At 33.0% G+C, this 18,270-nt stretch overlaps 1 long non-coding RNA gene across 1 annotated transcript in view; it reads right to left on the bottom strand.

Moving 5' to 3' along the window:
- Positions 1-1,289: 1,289 nt before the first annotated feature.
- LOC143256030 (uncharacterized) overlaps positions 1,290-18,270 on the bottom strand; it is an 81,662-nt gene continuing 64,681 nt past the window's right edge. The window contains exon 3 of the long non-coding RNA XR_013030965.1: positions 1,290-5,580. This is a non-coding gene — a long non-coding RNA (uncharacterized LOC143256030). The remainder of the gene's footprint in view (positions 5,581-18,270) is intronic.

Consider the following 18,270-nt stretch of genomic DNA (forward strand, 5'->3'; position numbering starts at 1 on the left):
ACGAGGGCTATCTTCGCTAGCCGTCCCTAACTTAGCAGTGTAAGATTAGAGGGAAGACAGCTAGTCATCAGCGCCAACTCTTGGGCTACTCTTTTATCAACGAATAGTGGGATTAATCGTCACATTATAAAGCCTCCACGGCCGAAATAACGAGCATGTTTGGTGCGACGGAGATTCGAACCCGCTACCGTCGGATTACGAGTCGAGTGCCTTATCCACCTCACCATGTCATGTTAGTGGAAAAGGAATGATTTAAAGGTGCAAAACATTAATTATTTGTGTTTTTTCCTTACTTTTCAGTCTACAAGGTATATTGACAATGCACACATGAAATGTGTCTGCGTGTGTAAATGTTGATATTTTTTTTATTATTTTGTTTTAGTACCTTTACCTTGCAGCTATTGTTTGATATCACCCACAGTTCCATTCTCAACGATATAACAAAAACTATAACACGATTATTAACACGCCTCTCAGGATGTAAGGGATGTCTTTACATTACATGTTATCTGTTGAACGTTGAAAGCTACTTGAATTCAAAAACTCCCTAAAACGAGTGGTTTTTGACGTATCTTTCGAAACAAATTCAATACAAGTTTTCATTTATTAATCGATAATTTTTAAGTGAAATACAGCATCCTCATGTTTCCTTATTAGCTAAGACTAAACTGGGAGTAAACTCAGTATATATCAACAAAGTCACGTTTTCAACATCATTACTTAAGATACTGACAACCTTTTATTATTCTGCTATCACCTAGTTTCAGCTTTCATTTGAAATAGAAACGACTTAAACTGCGATCTGATAGAAAAAGGTCGAATTATAACGAGAGTCAGCAATGGGATGAGCAGACAGTAACATTTTGAAAGCAGGTACGGGCTTAATATTGTACTAGGTTTATTGCACAATATTTACCAAGGTATTATTTGAAGATTTCCATGTTTATTGTGCTTGACCGTTAAGCTCTTCCAATACATAATTGCTGAAAAGTTTATACCAGTATAGTAAACAGTTTTCTTTGTATTTGGTAATGCATGCTGAGAACGTTCTGATCCAAGCAAAGAAATTGTATTTGTCTTCAACGAACTATTCTTTGAACGCCCGTATTTCACTTATGCGTTGTCTACATTTTAGAGAAATCGAAAAATATTAATAAAAGTGCTTGTTGGATAATTAGAATGGCGATTTTAGATGTAATTAAGAAAAATAAACATGTTTTAGAATAACATTTTGATTTAATTACAGAGTAAGATTTCAAACTTATCCGTAAATATCTATTTCTTTATTAGAAACACACATATATAAACTACTAAGCAACTATAAAATACATTGTAAAACTATTTCGTATTCATTGTATTTCAACAACGTGCCCTCTTTTTATAGCTAGTTACAAGTGATTTAGACTTCCTAAACAATAAAACTACTTTTACAGTTAACCAAATTAAGTATAGAAAATAAATAAAATGGTTTGTTCAGTACACATAACTTCAGTAAGGCAGTAAGGAATGAAAATGTATTTGTGTTAACTTCAAAATTTAAATACAAAAATTTTTGTTGAAACTGAATTTGTTACTTGAACTGCATCTTATAAAACCTAGGAGGAGATAAGATGTTCAGGTAATAAAGACGTCATCAATTTTTAATTACTGACCAGAGGAGCATTCTCGGTCACAAAGGCTCTGTCCAGCTTTCACCACTTAAAGAGATTAACTTCACTTTTCAGCATCGTACTTGCAGTTCAAAATGTGATGTATTTGCAGTAACATTACGTCTCGAAACTTGGAGCCTGTGATATACAGCTCGATACATTAATCACTAGGTTAAACTAGGAAAAATGAGGTTTTCGAAACATCTATGGGTCAATTAAAATTAATGTAATACGACGTTGTTGGTTTTATATTTTTGTATAAGGCATCATCATAATCCTTTTCTAGACCCAAGAAGTCTATAGAACAGCTATAAAGGTGCTCCACTGTGTTCGTTCTTCTTTGTTTTCCTCAACCCTTATTCTGTCCAAATCTTTATTTCTCATCTTCGAGTATTTTTGGGCTTTCTCTAATCCAGCCCACTGTTTGTCCTAGCAGTCCGTTCTCCTTCATCCTCAAAACATGCCCATTACATTTACATTTGTACAACTTGAGCTTTCCATGATTGATGTTGTCAACTTCTCTCTCCTAACGTCTCCTTATTTATACGATAAAACCATCTGATCTTGGTTTATCTTTCTTGAACAGTTTAGACTCAATTTTCTTTACACCTCTCTATGTCTCACAGCCATTTAACAAAACCCAAATAACTAAACTATTAAACAATTTAAGCTTCATCTTAACAGCAAATCTGTATTATTCCATATTCCATTCAATTTTCTGGAAACAGTTCCTGTGTTTATCAGTCTTCCTTAAATGTATCTCCAGCAACACTAACTGTGCTAGTACCTCATTCATGCTAGCTATTCTTAGTGTGTTTTAACGAAACAAACATGGATCGTTAGTAAGGGGAGATTGAATCTTCATGTCTAAATCCAGTTTAAACGTTGAACCATTCTGTATTATCTTCACCAACTCTCACACAACTTTCATATCCCTCATTCTGCATATTTATCATATTAATTAATTATGTTTTTTTTTGGGGGGAATCAATAGTATATTCCATACTGATTGTCTATATACAAAGTTGAAGCCTTTCTAAAATAAATAAAGTTAACACTAGGGGTTTTGTCTATTTTCTCATTGTTCAATGACGTTCTTCAGAACAAAGATGTGGTCCATTCTTCCTTTACTAACTGTCTCTTGCTCTCTCAAGAACGCTTCTGTTTATTTCTCATCCTTTTTATTACAAGCATACTCAAAACCTTTCCTGGAACAGATAACACTTTAACTCCCATCCAGTTACTAAACAAAGACAAATCTCGTTCTTTAGGTACTTTGACAACGATTCATTTCTCGCAGTCAGTAGGGTGGCTCTTCAATTCCCATCTTGGAAATTGAATCTTGCTAATCAGATCTCTTCTCCTGATGTTGTCAACACTTCTGTAGTTATCACATCATTTCTTGGACTTTTATTATTCTTAAGTCTATTAACTGCCCAAACGATTTTTTCTCTATCTGTAGGTAGCTCTACAAGTAATTCTTCTCGATGAAAATCGTTTAAATATATTGGATAGTTTCCGTTTAGCATGCCTCTTAATAACAAGTCTGGATGCTTGTAACATTAAAAACCAGGTTTCGATGCCCGCAGTAAGATAGCCCATTGTCTATATTTGTGGTTTGAAACTCAAACCATTCAAAATATCTTTAAAATTCTTTAGTTTGTTTTAGTCCTGTTTAATTTTACTTCCATGATTAAAACCTACCTTATTACCTCCTAGAGAGTGATCAACGAGTTAGTCAAACTTTGACCATTCTCTCGTATCCTCTCTTGGCTGTTTCTTCTTCCTCTTCTGAGTTCTGATGACAATATTTAGATTTCTCTTTTTTAACTATTTTATGGATTTTTCCGTGCAAGTCGTTAAATAATTTTCTATCTATATTAGAGTGGTCTCCAATATATGGGTATAAAACTGACAACTATAAAATTTCAGTCTAACTTTGTGAGTTTGTTTCTTTATGAAATAAAACATCTTAATTTTGTTTTACCAATTGGAGATTTAATGGAAATTTCTCAGTCATCCTGAATGATTAAAAACGAATAAAAGTAGACTGTTGCAAGAATAAAATATCTACATTCCAAATTATCATTGTAAATAATAAATAAAATTAATGTTTATGAAATACATGTTTCTATATGGAATTAGGTATAATTAAAAAAGGATGAACAAAGGAAGTTTGTCAGTTGGGGTTTATTTCCTCATAAGTGTGGATTTCCTGCACTCTGGAAACGTTTTTGTATACTTGGATTGGTAACTGTTTTTAGTCTTTCTGTTTCTCTAGGATTGGGTCATGGTTTTGTATCTATGGTACTCTATATTCAACAACATAATTCACTACTTTTATTATTTTAGCTAATTTCATTTATTTGTAGACAGCGGTATGTCTCCGGATTTACAGCGCTAAAATCAGGGGTTCGATTCCCCTCGGTGGACTGAGCAGATAGCACTTTTTGGCTTTGCTGTAAGAAAAACACACACACTTTAATTTTATTATGAGTCAATCCTAATCAAATTACAGCACAGTAAAATACATATAAGTTTTTTTAACTGAGAATGATGTTATAGATTTCAAGTGTGTGATCGTAATCAATTTTGTATCAGTAACAATTTTTTTATATCTGTTGTTTAACTAAGGTTAAATATATGTGAATTACGTTAGGTTTTTACAGCACATACCATAATTAATATAATATATAGGATTACAGAAATGAATACGCGTAATAATAACAGTAAAATAAACTTATTTAACAATATCAGTCATTAGCTAAAAGCTGTAAGACACTTTGGCTTTCACAAATTGTTTACAGAGGAGTAACCCTAAGGATTGACCAATCAAGCTAAAATTTTGCATACAGAATGTTTTGATGACACAAATGTGTTTGTTGAGGGGGAAGACAATGAAATTTTAAAACAATTGTTATAAAGGGTCCACCCTAATCTATATCTGCATAGTAGTCCATCTTGGTTTGCTTTTTTCTCGTCTGCCGATCTGGATATTTCATCAGAGATATCCCAACATTTCTTTGATAGCAGTTTCATGTTTCCTAAAATTCTGTTCACATTTCTTTAACATTCTTTCATCACTTATATGTGAAAAACAGTTTGTAAATCAAGTTGGAAGCAGCTGTTACTTCTGGAATTTTAGCCTGATCGAATCAAAAGGCATAACCACTTTTTATTTTTCACATTTTGATTTTTATCTTTACAACAAGGCCCGGCATGGCCAGGTAAGCTAAGGCGTTCGACTCGTAATATGAGGATCGCATGTTCGAATCCCGGTCACACCAAAAATGCTCGCTATTTCAGCCGTGAGGGCGTTATAATGTGTCCGTCAATCCCACTATTCATTGGTAAAAAAGTAGTCCAAGAATTGGCGGTGGGTGGTGATGACTAGCTGCCTTCTCTCTAGTCTTACACTGCTAAATTAGGGACGGCTAGAGCAGCTTTTCGAGAAATTCAAAAAACAAACAAACTATACGACAACGAAATAGTGATAAATATTTCCTATGTTTACACCTCTAAATGACCTAACACCAAGTGGGAAAAAATATTGACTTACAACTAAATTATCATGACTTCTCCAGATTCCTTTACGAGTTTTCGATGTGATGTCAGCAGTAACCAAACTATTACTTTCAGATCATTTTACAAATCCGAAGTCAATATCATTCTATCCGTCCATTCCGAACCCACCACGTGCAACCCCAGGATTAACACTCATCATACACAATTCTGTTTCCCGTTAATATTTCAATATCTTATTTGGGAATTACATTATATACACCTTTCAGTCTAAAGTAAAATTGCTCTTTTACCACTTATCACGAGTCTTCTGTTCGATCATAACAAACTATAAGCCTAAGTTTATCATATTTCAATACAAAACGTGTAGTTAGTAGTCTCTTCAATGGTGGGTCCTCTCGATGCTCCCCTGAAATAGAACAAAGCCAAATTTTGTTAATAAAATTATAGTAAATTGTTTGTTTTATATACGAAGCAGGTTTTAACATTAATCGATGTGTTCTGTTCACGATTTAACTGCAGGCACTTATATTGATTTATAAGAAAAACCGTTGGAAGCATCAAACTGTTTATACTAGCTTTTAGTTTTAAAACAGTTTAATGTATTGTCTTATTTCTTTCTTTAAGACAACGTGACACGGATAACTTCAGTTTACTAAAGTATAACACTCAAAACTGAGAAGCAGTGGAATGTTACTAAAGCCCAAACATTGTAAAGGTTTGTACGATTTTAGAGTACTTATAAAGAACAAAGCATTAACTCCATACCACAGACAGCTGCCATAATCTAGAAGATTCAATCCATAACAATTGTGCAGCTGTTTTGTTCACCACTTGTGAAAAATAAGCTTAATACAAGTTTACTTCACACCTTAATACAAGTTTACTTCACACCTTAATACAAGTTTACTTCCCACTTAATACAAGTTTACTTCACACCTTAATACAAGTTTACTTCACACCTTAATACAAGCATTCTCTACACCTTAATACAAGTTTACTTCACACCTTAATACAAGTTTACTTCACACTTAATACAAGTTTACTTCACACTTAATACAAGTTTACTTCACACCTTAATACAAGTTTACTTCCCACTTAATACAAGTTTACTTCACACCTTAATACAAGTTTACTTCACACCTTAATACAAGCATTCTCTACACCTTAATACAAGTTTACTTCACACCTTAATACAAGTTTACTTCACACTTAATACAAGTTTACTTCACACCTTAATACAAGTTTACTTCACACCTTAATACAAGCATTCTCTACACCTTAATACAAGTTTACTTCACACTTAATACAAGTTTACTTCACACCTTAACACAAGTTTACTTCACACTTAATACAAGTTTACTTCACACTTAATACAAGTTTACTTCACACCTTAATACAAGTTTACTTCACACCTTAATACAAGTTTACTTCCCACTTAATACAAGTTTACTTCACACCTTAATACAAGTTTACTTCACACCTTAATACAAGCATTCTCTACACCTTAATACAAGTTTACTTCACACCTTAATACAAGTTTACTTCCCACTTAATACAAGTTTACTTCACACCTTAATACAAGTTTACTTCACACCTTAATACAAGTTTACTTCCCACTTAATACAAGTTTACTTCACACTTAATACAAGTTTACTTCACACTTAATACAAGTTTACTTCACACTTAATACAAGTTTACTTCACACCTTAATACAAGTTTACTTCACACCTTAATACAAGTTTACTTCCCACTTAATACAAGTTTACTTCACACCTTAATACAAGTTTACTTCACACCTTAATACAAGCATTCTCTACACCTTAATACAAGTTTACTTCACACCTTAATACAAGTTTATTTCACACTTAATACAAGTTTACTTCACACTTAATACAAGTTTATTTCACACCTTAATACAAGTTTACTTCCCCACTTAATACAAGTTTATTTCACACCTTAATACAAGTTTTACTTCACACCTTAATACAAGCATTCTCTACACCTTAATACAAGTTTACTTCACACCTTAATACAAGTTTACTTCACACCTTAATACAAGCCTTCTATACACCTTAATACAAGTTTACTTCCCACCTTGATACAAGCCTTCTCTACACCTTAATACAAGTTTACTTCACACTTAATACAAGCCTTCTCTACACCTTAATACAAGTTTACTTCACACCTTAATACAAGCCTTCTCTACACCTTAATACAAGTTTACTTCACACTTAATACAAGCATTCTCTACACCTTAATACAAGTTTACTTCACACTTAATACAAGCCTTCTCTACATCTTAATACAAGTTTACTTCACACCTTAATACAAGTTTACTTCCCACTTAATACAAGTTTACTTCACACCTTAATACAAGTTTACTTCACACCTTAATACAAGTTTACTTCACACCTTAATACAAGTTTACTTCACACCTTAATACAAGTTTACTTCACACTTAATACAAGCCTTCTATACACCTTAATACAAGTTTACTTCCCACCTTGATACAAGCCTTCTCTACACCTTAATACAAGTTTACTTCACACTTAATACAAGCCTTCTCTACACCTTAATACAAGTTTACTTCACACCTTAATACAAGCCTTCTCTACACCTTAATACAAGTTTACTTCACACTTAATACAAGTATTCTCTACACCTTAATACAAGTTTACTTCACACTTAATACAAGCCTTCTCTACATCTTAATACAAGTTTACTTCACACCTTAATACAAGTTTACTTCACACCTTAATACAAGTTTACTTCACACTTAATACAAGCCTTCTCTACACCTTAATACAAGTTTATTTCCCACCTTGATACAAGCCTTCTACACCTTAATACAAGTTTATTTCACACTTAATACAAGCCTTCTCTACACCTTAATACAAGTTTATTTTCACACCTTAATACAAGCCTTCTCTACACCTTAATACAAGTTTACTTCACTTAATACAAGCATTCTCTACACCTTAATACAAGTTTACTTCACACTTAATACAAGCCTTCTCTACATCTTAATACAAGTTTACTTCACACCTTAATACAAGCCTTCTCTACACCTTAATACAAGTTTACTTCACACCTTAATACAATCCTTCTCTACACCTTATTACAAGTTTACTTCACACTTAATACAAGTTTTCTCTACACCTTAATACAAGTTTATTTCACACCTTAATATTAAGTTTACTTCACACCTTAATACAAGCCTTCTCTACACCTTAATACAAGTTTACTTCACACCTTAATACAAGCCTTCTCTACACCTTAATACAAGTTTACTTCACACCTTAATACAAGCCTTCTCTACACCTTAATACAAGTTTACTTCACACCTTAATACAAGTTTACTTCACACCTTAATACAAGCCTTCTCTACACCTTAATACAAGTTTACTTCACACCTTAATACAAGCCTTCTCTACACCTTAATACAAGTTTACTTCACACCTTAATACAAGTTTATTTCTACACCTTAATACAAGTTTATTTCACACCTTAATACAAGTTTATTTCACACCTTAATACAAGTTTATTTCTACACCTTAATGTAAGTTTACTTCACACCTTAATACAAGTTTACTTCACACTTAATACAAGCCTTCTCTACACCTTAATACAAGTTTACTTCACACCTTAATACAAGTTTACTTCACACCTTAGTACAAGTTTACTTCACACTTAATACAAGTTTACTTCACACCTTAATACAAGTTTACTTCACACCTTAATACAAGTTTACTTCACACCTTAATACAAGTTTACTTCACACCTTAATACAAGTTTACTTCACACTTAATACAAGTTTACTTCACACCTTAATACAAGTTTACTTCACACCTTAATACAAGTTTACTTCACACCTTAATACAAGTTTACTTCACACTTAATACAAGCCTTCTATACACCTTAATACAAGTTTACTTCCCACCTTGATACAAGCCTTCTCTGCACCTTAATACAAGTTTACTTCACACTTAATACAAGCCTTCTCTACACCTTAATACAAGTTTACTTCACACCTTAATACAAGCCTTCTCTACACCTTAATACAAGTTTACTTCACACTTAATACAAGCATTCTCTACACCTTATTACAAGTTTACTTCACACTTAATACAAGCATTCTCTACACCTTAATACAAGTTTACTTCACACCTTAATACAAGTTTACTTCACACCTTAATACAAGCCTTCTATACACCTTAATACAAGTTTACTTCACACCTTAATACAAGCCTTCTCTACACCTTAATACAAGTTTACTTCACACCTTAATACAAGCCTTCTCTACACCTTAATACAAGTTTACTTCACACTTAATACAAGCCTTCTCTACACCTTAATACAAGTTTACTTCACACCTTAATACAAGCCTTCTCTACACCTTAATACAAGTTTACTTCACACTTAATACAAGCATTCTCTACACCTTAATACAAGTTTACTTCACACTTAATACAAGCCTTCTCTACATCTTAATACAAGTTTACTTCACACCTTAATACAAGTTTACTTCCCACTTAATAATACAAGTTTATTTCACACCTTAATACAAGTTTACTTCACACCTTAATACAAGTTTACTTCACACCTTAATACAAGTTTACTTCACACCTTAATACAAGTTTACTTCACACTTAATACAAGCCTTCTATACACCTTAATACAAGTTTATTTCCCACCTTGATACAAGCCTTCTCTACACCTTAATACAAGCTTACTTCACACTTAATACAAGCCTTCTCTCACCTTAATACAAGTTTACTTCACACCTTAATACAAGCATTCTCTACACCTTAATACAAGTTTACTTCACACTTAATACAAGCCTTCTCTACATCTTAATACAAGTTTACTTCACACCTTAATACAAGTTTACTTCACACCTTAATACAAGTTTACTTCACACTTAATACAAGCCTTCTTCTACACCTTAATACAAGTTTATTTCCCACCTTGATACAAGCCTTCTACACCTTAATACAAAGTTTATTTCACACTTAATACAAGCCTTCTCTACACCTTAATACAAGTTTACTTCACACCTTAATACAAGCCTTCTCTACACCTTAATACAAGTTTACTTCACACTTAATACAAGCATTCTCTACACCTTAATACAAGTTTACTTCACACTTAATACAAGCCTTCTCTACATCTTAATACAAGTTTACTTCACACCTTAATACAAGCCTTCTCTACACCTTAATACAAGTTTACTTCACACCTTAATACAATCCTTCTCTACACCTTATTACAAGTTTACTTCACACTTAATACAAGCATTCTCTACACCTTAATACAAGTTTACTTCACACCTTAATACAAGTTTACTTCACACCTTAATACAAGCCTTCTCTACACCTTAATACAAGTTTACTTCACACCTTAATACAAGCCTTCTCTACACCTTAATACAAGTTTACTTCACACCTTAATACAAGCCTTCTCTACACCTTAATACAAGTTTACTTCACACCTTAATACAAGTTTACTTCACACCTTAATACAAGCCTTCTCTACACCTTAATACAAGTTTACTTTTGCTACCTTAATACAAGCCTTCTCTACACCTTAATACAAGTTTATTTCACACCTTAATACAAGTTTATTTCACACCTTAATACAAGTTTATTTCACACCTTAATACAAGTTTATTTCACACCTTAATACAAGTTTACTTCACACCTTAATACAAGTTTATTTCACACCTTAATACAAGTTTATTTCTTCACTTAATACAAGCCTTCTCTACACCTTAATACAAGTTTACTTCACACATGTCTTAATACAAGTTTACTTCACACCTTAGTACAAGTTTACTTCACACTTAATACAAGTTTATTTCACACCTTAATACAAGTTTATTTCACACCTTAATACAAGTTTACTTCACACCTTAATACAAGTTTACTTCACACTTAATACAAGTTTACTTCACACCTTAATACAAGTTTATTTCACACCTTAATACAAGTTTACTTCACACTTAATACAAGCCTCTTAATACACCTTTAATACAAGTTTATTTCCCACCTTGATACAAGCCTTCTCTGCACCTTAATACAAGTTTACTTCACACTTAATACAAGCCTTCTCTACACCTTAATACAAGTTTACTTCACACCTTAATACAAGCCTTCTCTACACCTTAATACAAGTTTACTTCACACTTAATACAAGCATTCTCTACACCTTATTACAAGTTTACTTCACACTTAATACAAGCATTCTCTACACCTTAATACAAGTTTACTTCACACCTTAATACAAGTTTACTTCACACCTTAATACAAGCCTTCTCTACACCTTAATACAAGTTTACTTCACACCTTAATACAAGCCTTCTACACCTTAATACAAGTTTACTTCACACCTTAATACAAGCCTTCTCTACACCTTAATACAAGTTTATTTCACACCTTAATACAAGTTTACTTCACACCTTAATACAAGCCTTCTACACCTTAATACAAGTTTATTTCACACCTTAATACAAGCCTTCTCTACACCTTAATACAAGTTTACTTCACACCTTAATACAAGTTTACTTCACACTTAATACAAGTTTACTTCACACCTTAATACAAGTTTATTTCACACCTTAATACAAGTTTATTTCACACCTTAATACAAGTTTATTTCACACCTTAATACAAGTTTATTTCCCACTTAATACAAGTTTACTTCACACCTTAATACAAGTTTATTTACACTTTAATACAAGTTTACTTCACACCTTAATACAAGTTTACTTCACACCTTAATACAAGTTTACTTCACACTTAATACAAGCCTTCTCTACACCTTAATACAAGTTTACTTCACACCTTAATACAAGTTTACTTCACACCTTAGTACAAGTTTACTTCACACTTAATACAAGTTTACTTCACACCTTAATACAAGTTTACTTCACACCTTAATACAAGTTTACTTCACACCTTAATACAAGTTTACTTCACACCTTAATACAAGTTTACTTCACACTTAATACAAGTTTACTTCACATCTTAATACAAGTTTACTTCCCACTTAATACAAGTTTACTTCCCACCTTAATACAAGTTTACTTCACACCTTAATACAAGTTTACTTCACACCTTAATACAAGTTTACTTCACACTTAATACAAGCCTTCTCTACACCTTAATACAAGTTTACTTCACACCTTGATACAAGCCTTCTCTACACCTTAATACAAGTTTACTTCACACTTAATACAAGCCTTCTCTACACCTTAATACAAGTTTACTTCACACTTAATACAAGCCTTCTCTAAACCTTAATACAAGTTTACTTCACACCTTAATACAAGCCTTCTCTAAACCTTAATACAAGTTTACTTCACACCTTAATACAAGCCTTCTCTAGACCTTAATACAAGTTTACTTCACACCTTAATACAAGCCTTCTCTAAACCTTAATACAAGTTTACTTCCCATTGTAATACAAGCCTTCTCTACACCTTAATACAAGTTTACTTCACACCTTATTACAAGTTTACTTCACACTTAATACAAACCTTCTCTACACCTTAATACAAGTTTACTTCCCACTTAATACAAGCCTTCTCTACACCTTAATACAAGTTTACTTCCCACTTAATACAAGCCTTCTCTACACCTTAATACAAGTTTACTTCACACCTTAATACAAGTTTACTTCCCACCTTAATACAAGTTTACTTCACACCTTAATACAAGTTTACTTCACACCTTAATACAAGCCTTCTAAACCTTAATACAAGTTTATTTCACACCTTAATACAAGCCTTCTCTAAACCTTAATACAAGTTTACTTCACACCTTAATACAAGCCTTCTCTAAACCTTAATACAAGTTTACTTCCCACCGTAATACAAGCCTTCTCTACATTTTAATACAAGTTTACTTCACACCTTATTACAAGTTTACTTCACACTTAATACAAACCTTCTCTACACCTTAATACAAGTTTACTTCCCACTTAATACAAGCCTTCTCTACACCTTAATACAAGTTTACTTCACACCTTATTACAAGTTTACTTCACACTTAATACAAACCTTCTCTACACCTTAATACAAGTTTACTTCACACCTTAATACAAGTTTACTTCCCACCTTGATACAAGCCTTCTCTACACCTTAATACAAGTTTACTTCCCACCTTGATACAAGCCTTCTCTACACCTTAATACAAGTTTACTTCACACTTAATACAAGCTTTCTCTACACCTTAATACAAGTTTACTTCCCACCGTAATACAAGCCTTCTCTACACCTTAATACAAGTTTACTTCCCACCGTAATACAAGCCTTCTCTACACCTTAATACAAGTTTACTTCACACCTTAATACAAGCCTTCTCTACACCTTAATACAAGTTTACTTCCCACCGTAATACAAGCCTTCTCTACACCTTAATACAAGTTTACTTCACACCTTATTACAAGTTTACTTCACACTTAATACAAACCTTCTCTACACCTTAATACAAGTTTACTTCCCACTTAATACAAGCCTTCTCTACACCTTAATACAAGTTTACTTCACACCTTATTACAAGTTTACTTCACACTTAATACAAACCTTCTCTACACCTTAATACAAGTTTACTTCACACCTTAATACAAGTTTACTTCCCACCTTGATACAAGCCTTCTCTACACCTTAATACAAGTTTACTTCCCACCTTGATACAAGCCTTCTCTACACCTTAATACAAGTTTACTTCACACTTAATACAAGCCTTCTCTAGACCTTAATACAAGTTTACTTCCCACCGTAATACAAGCCTTCTCTAAACCTTAATACAAGTTTACTTCACACTTAATACAAGCCTTCTCTACACCTTAATACAAGTTTACTTCACACCTTAATACAAGTTTTCTTCCCACCTTGATACAAGCCTTCTCTACACCTTAATACAAGTTTACTACACACTTAATACAAGCCTTCTCTACACCTTAATACAAGTTTACTTCACACTTAATACAAGCCTTCTCTACACCTTAATACAAGTTTACTTCCCACCGTAATACAAGCCTTCTCTAAACCTTAATACAAGCTTACTTCACACTTAATACAAGCCTTCTATACACCTTAATACAAGTTTACTTCCCACCGTAATACAAGCCTTCTCTACACCTCAATACAAGTTTACTTCACACTTAATACAAGCTTTCTCTACACCTTAATACAAGTTTACTTCCCACCTTGATACAAGCCTTCTGTAAACCTTAATACAAGTTTATTTTCCACCGTAATACAAGCCTTCTCTACACCTTAATACAAGTTTACTTCCCACCTTGATACAAGCCTTCTCTACACCTTAATACAAGTTTACTTCCCACCTTGATACAAGCCTTCTCTACACCTTAATACAAGTTAATTCACACTTAATACAAGCTCTTTCTACACCTTAATACAAGTTTACTTCCCACCTTGATACAAGCCTTCTCTACACCTTAATACAAGTTTGCTTCACACTTAATACAAGCCTTCTCTACACCTTAATACAAGTTTACTTCACACTTAATACAAGCCTTCTCTAAACCTTAATACAAGTTTACTTCACACTTAATACAAACAAGCCTTTTCTACACCTGAATACAAGGTTACTTCCCACCGTGATACAAGCCTTCTCTACACCTTAATACAAGTTTACTCCCACCTTGATACAAGCCTTCTCTAAACCTTAATACAAGTTTACTTCACACTTAATACAAACAAGCCTTCTCTACACCTGAATACAAGGTTACTTCCCACCGTAATACAAGCCTTCTCTACACCTTAATACAAGTTTACTCCCACCTTGATACAAGCCTTCTCTAAACCTTAATACAAGTTTACTTCCCACCTTGATACAAGCCTTCTCTACACCTTAATACAAGTTTACTTCCCACCTTGATACAAGCCTTCTCTACACCTTAATACAAGTTTACTTCCCACGTAATACAAGCCTTCTCTACACTTTAATATAAGTTTACTTCACACCTTGATAGAAGCCTTCTCTACACTTTAATATAAGTTTACTTCACACCTTGATACAAGTTTTCTCAACACGCATAAACGTTACCACAAATAGGACCGCTCTAAACTTGCGAGGGAAAATACTCTGAATTACTGAGTTTATGTTAGAAGGAAAATTTAGATAGTAAACTTAATTAATGAAAGTTTTATGCAGAAACTCATTAATACGCAAACACGTGCCTATGTATAATGAAGATCTTTATTAAAGATATCATAATATCATACGTCGATGTCCTCATCCTTCAATGCCTTCCTCTACCTGCCATAGTTTCCCTAATTGAGCATCAGTTATTCTTAACTGTAACAGTCTAAGTGCATTTCCTGTTTTAATACAAGACATACGGAGTAACCACTTTGGGTGGGCTGCCGGGAAAATGACAACGTTAATCCTCTCTGTAACTCAAGAGTTCGTACATTAATGAGCTGATTAATTGAAGTGAAAACGAATGTGACGTGTTGACAGCAGCCCACGCCACAGCGACGCTTTCCGTTGACTTCCTTTTAACATACACGAAAAATTATGTTGTTTTTTTTTCTTGTTTCTATTTCTCATCATTTCTTAGACAGCGCTTTCGCTTTGACTATACAGTTCGTTGTAATTAAGTCGCATATCCTTCATCTATCGCATGTTATTCATTGTTGAAAGAAAGAAATTTTAATCTCTTTGTTTTGTTTGCTTATTGGTTCCCATATATTATCAGATTTGTAAATCTCTGCCAGGTTGAAAACTGCTTTATATAAAACAATCTTGCAAGAAATGGAAATATCTGAAAAACAATGCAAAGAGATCTTACGTAAAACTTATGATCTCATGAATGTCTATAGTTTGAGACTTTGAAGCAAACGAGGTAAAAACATTTTTGCACGAAATTTAAAATATTTTGTTAAGTATTTGACTTATATTGTGTTAAATGAAAATATTTTGAAACATTGCAACCGTGTAGTTGTTTCCTGAGCAGAGGTCTACGGATTTACGACGCTAAAATCAGCGGTTCGAATCTCCTCGGTGGACACAGAAGATAGCCTGATGTGGTTTTACTATAAGAAAATAAACACATGGCCCAGCATAGCCAGGTGGTTAGAGTCGCAGGTTCAACTCCCTGTCACACAAAATATGCTCGCCATTTCAGCCTGTGAAGGCGTTTTAATGTAATGGTCAATCCCACTGTTCGTTGGTAAAAGAGTAGCCCAAGAGTTGGCGGTGGGTGGTGATGACTAGCTGCCTTCCCTCTAGACTTACACTTCTAAATTAAGGATGGCTATTTGAGATAGCCCTCGTGTAGCTTTAAGCGAAATTCAAAACAAACTGAACCACACACACACATCCTGAGCAGAGACAAAATAAATTGGTGTCAACGTTTACATTCTTGTAAATTCAAGCACAAAAACAAAACCATATGATTAGGATAGAGCTGTAACATTCATTTTAAGTAAATTTAACACGTGATCGTAGGAAAAGAAATGAAGTGAATTTCCTATCATCGAATAATTATTAATTTTTCAAATTATATTTTTAAGTTTCATATTTTAAAATGCACAAAAAACTCATTCGGTTTTTAGGCTAAAGTTATATAGTAACACAAAAACTTGGTTAATAATTAAAAATAAATGTGTACCGGCATGGAATTAAAACAGCGACACCTAGATACATGCCAAACTGTTTACAGATATCGAACAATGGACTCGATACAAAAAGAGATAATGTTTCTAAAGATCGTGTTGGCAGAAAATAGTCAGTACTTATATCAGTGTTAGCGTTCTATAAACATTAGTAGAAACAAAGATTTCGTTGTTTGAAGAACTGTTTACATAAAAAATACCAGCAGTTGACAACCAACATTGATAGAGATAATAAGAGAAAGCTCGTTGTCTGTTTTTATATTCAAGAGTTTGTGTTCATGGACGCTGGATTCGATAAGAGATATTCTCACATAGGATTATCTAATTTATAAAACTGTTATAGTACACACAAGTAAATGTTGGTATGTAATGAACTCAATATAGAATTAACATTTTCTCTAGTTATTCACGATGTGGTATTTTTCAAACATTACCACCATAAGAGTTTATCAATTTAAACAGACAAAAAAAATATGTAAATTACGTCTACAATGGCATTTCATTTATTGAACTAGTTTTGTTTTGTAGCTAAGCACAAAGCTATACAATGAGCTGTCTGTACTTTGGCCAACAAGGGTTTCGAACGATGAAAGTCTGCAGACATACAGTTGTGTTGCTGAGGGAAGTGAAATACATCACTATTTGTATGTGTTTAAACGTGAAGTGAACTATATACCCTGTACCCAAAACAGGTATACATCTAGTCGCGATTTTTAGAGTACAGATTAGTACAGTGACTTAAGCTTCACTTGGGTGCTAATAACGACTTCCTACAAATAAGAGGAAACACAAAGAAGGATGGATGCTTGAATTACATCCGGAAAATTACAGTGAGTTTTAATTTTGTAATATGAGCGTTTAACGTTGAATGGTTCAGAAAGGCACGCTATTTACAAAAGAAGGGATGCATTGGAACATTCTGGGGGATTAAACTATACTTTTTGCAATGAATTACGAAATAAGCGCATAAATATATACACTAATTATATACACTACGAAAATATTTCTCGGACATGCTTAAATGACCCATATGTTTATAACGAATTTCAAATCACCTGTTTTTTGTTGTTGTTATATTTGGCATGATATACTCAGCTTCATTACAGCACTTTAAACGTTAAAATATTCTCAAACACGATCGATTCTTCCTAACTGTAACAGAGAAACGTCCTTCTGTTTATTTAAGCTTTGAATATTTGTTACACTAAAACATCTTAAGTCTAAACTACAATGCCATTAATCGTTTTAAAAAAAATATATATATCATTCTGCCTTAAAATAATAAAGCGCTTTCGTTACAATCATACATTCACGTATTATGAAAGAGAAAATGTTTCCTTAATCTTTAATACACGTTTCGCTATTTTTCTATCCTCCAATAGATGTCCTACTGTTTTCTAAATTTAATGTAAAAGTTGCTTTCAAGTGCAATACTTTATTTGAGAAAGG

Source organism: Tachypleus tridentatus, chromosome 7, assembly GCF_004210375.1.
Source record: "Tachypleus tridentatus isolate NWPU-2018 chromosome 7, ASM421037v1, whole genome shotgun sequence".
NCBI lineage: Eukaryota > Metazoa > Arthropoda > Merostomata > Xiphosura > Limulidae > Tachypleus > Tachypleus tridentatus.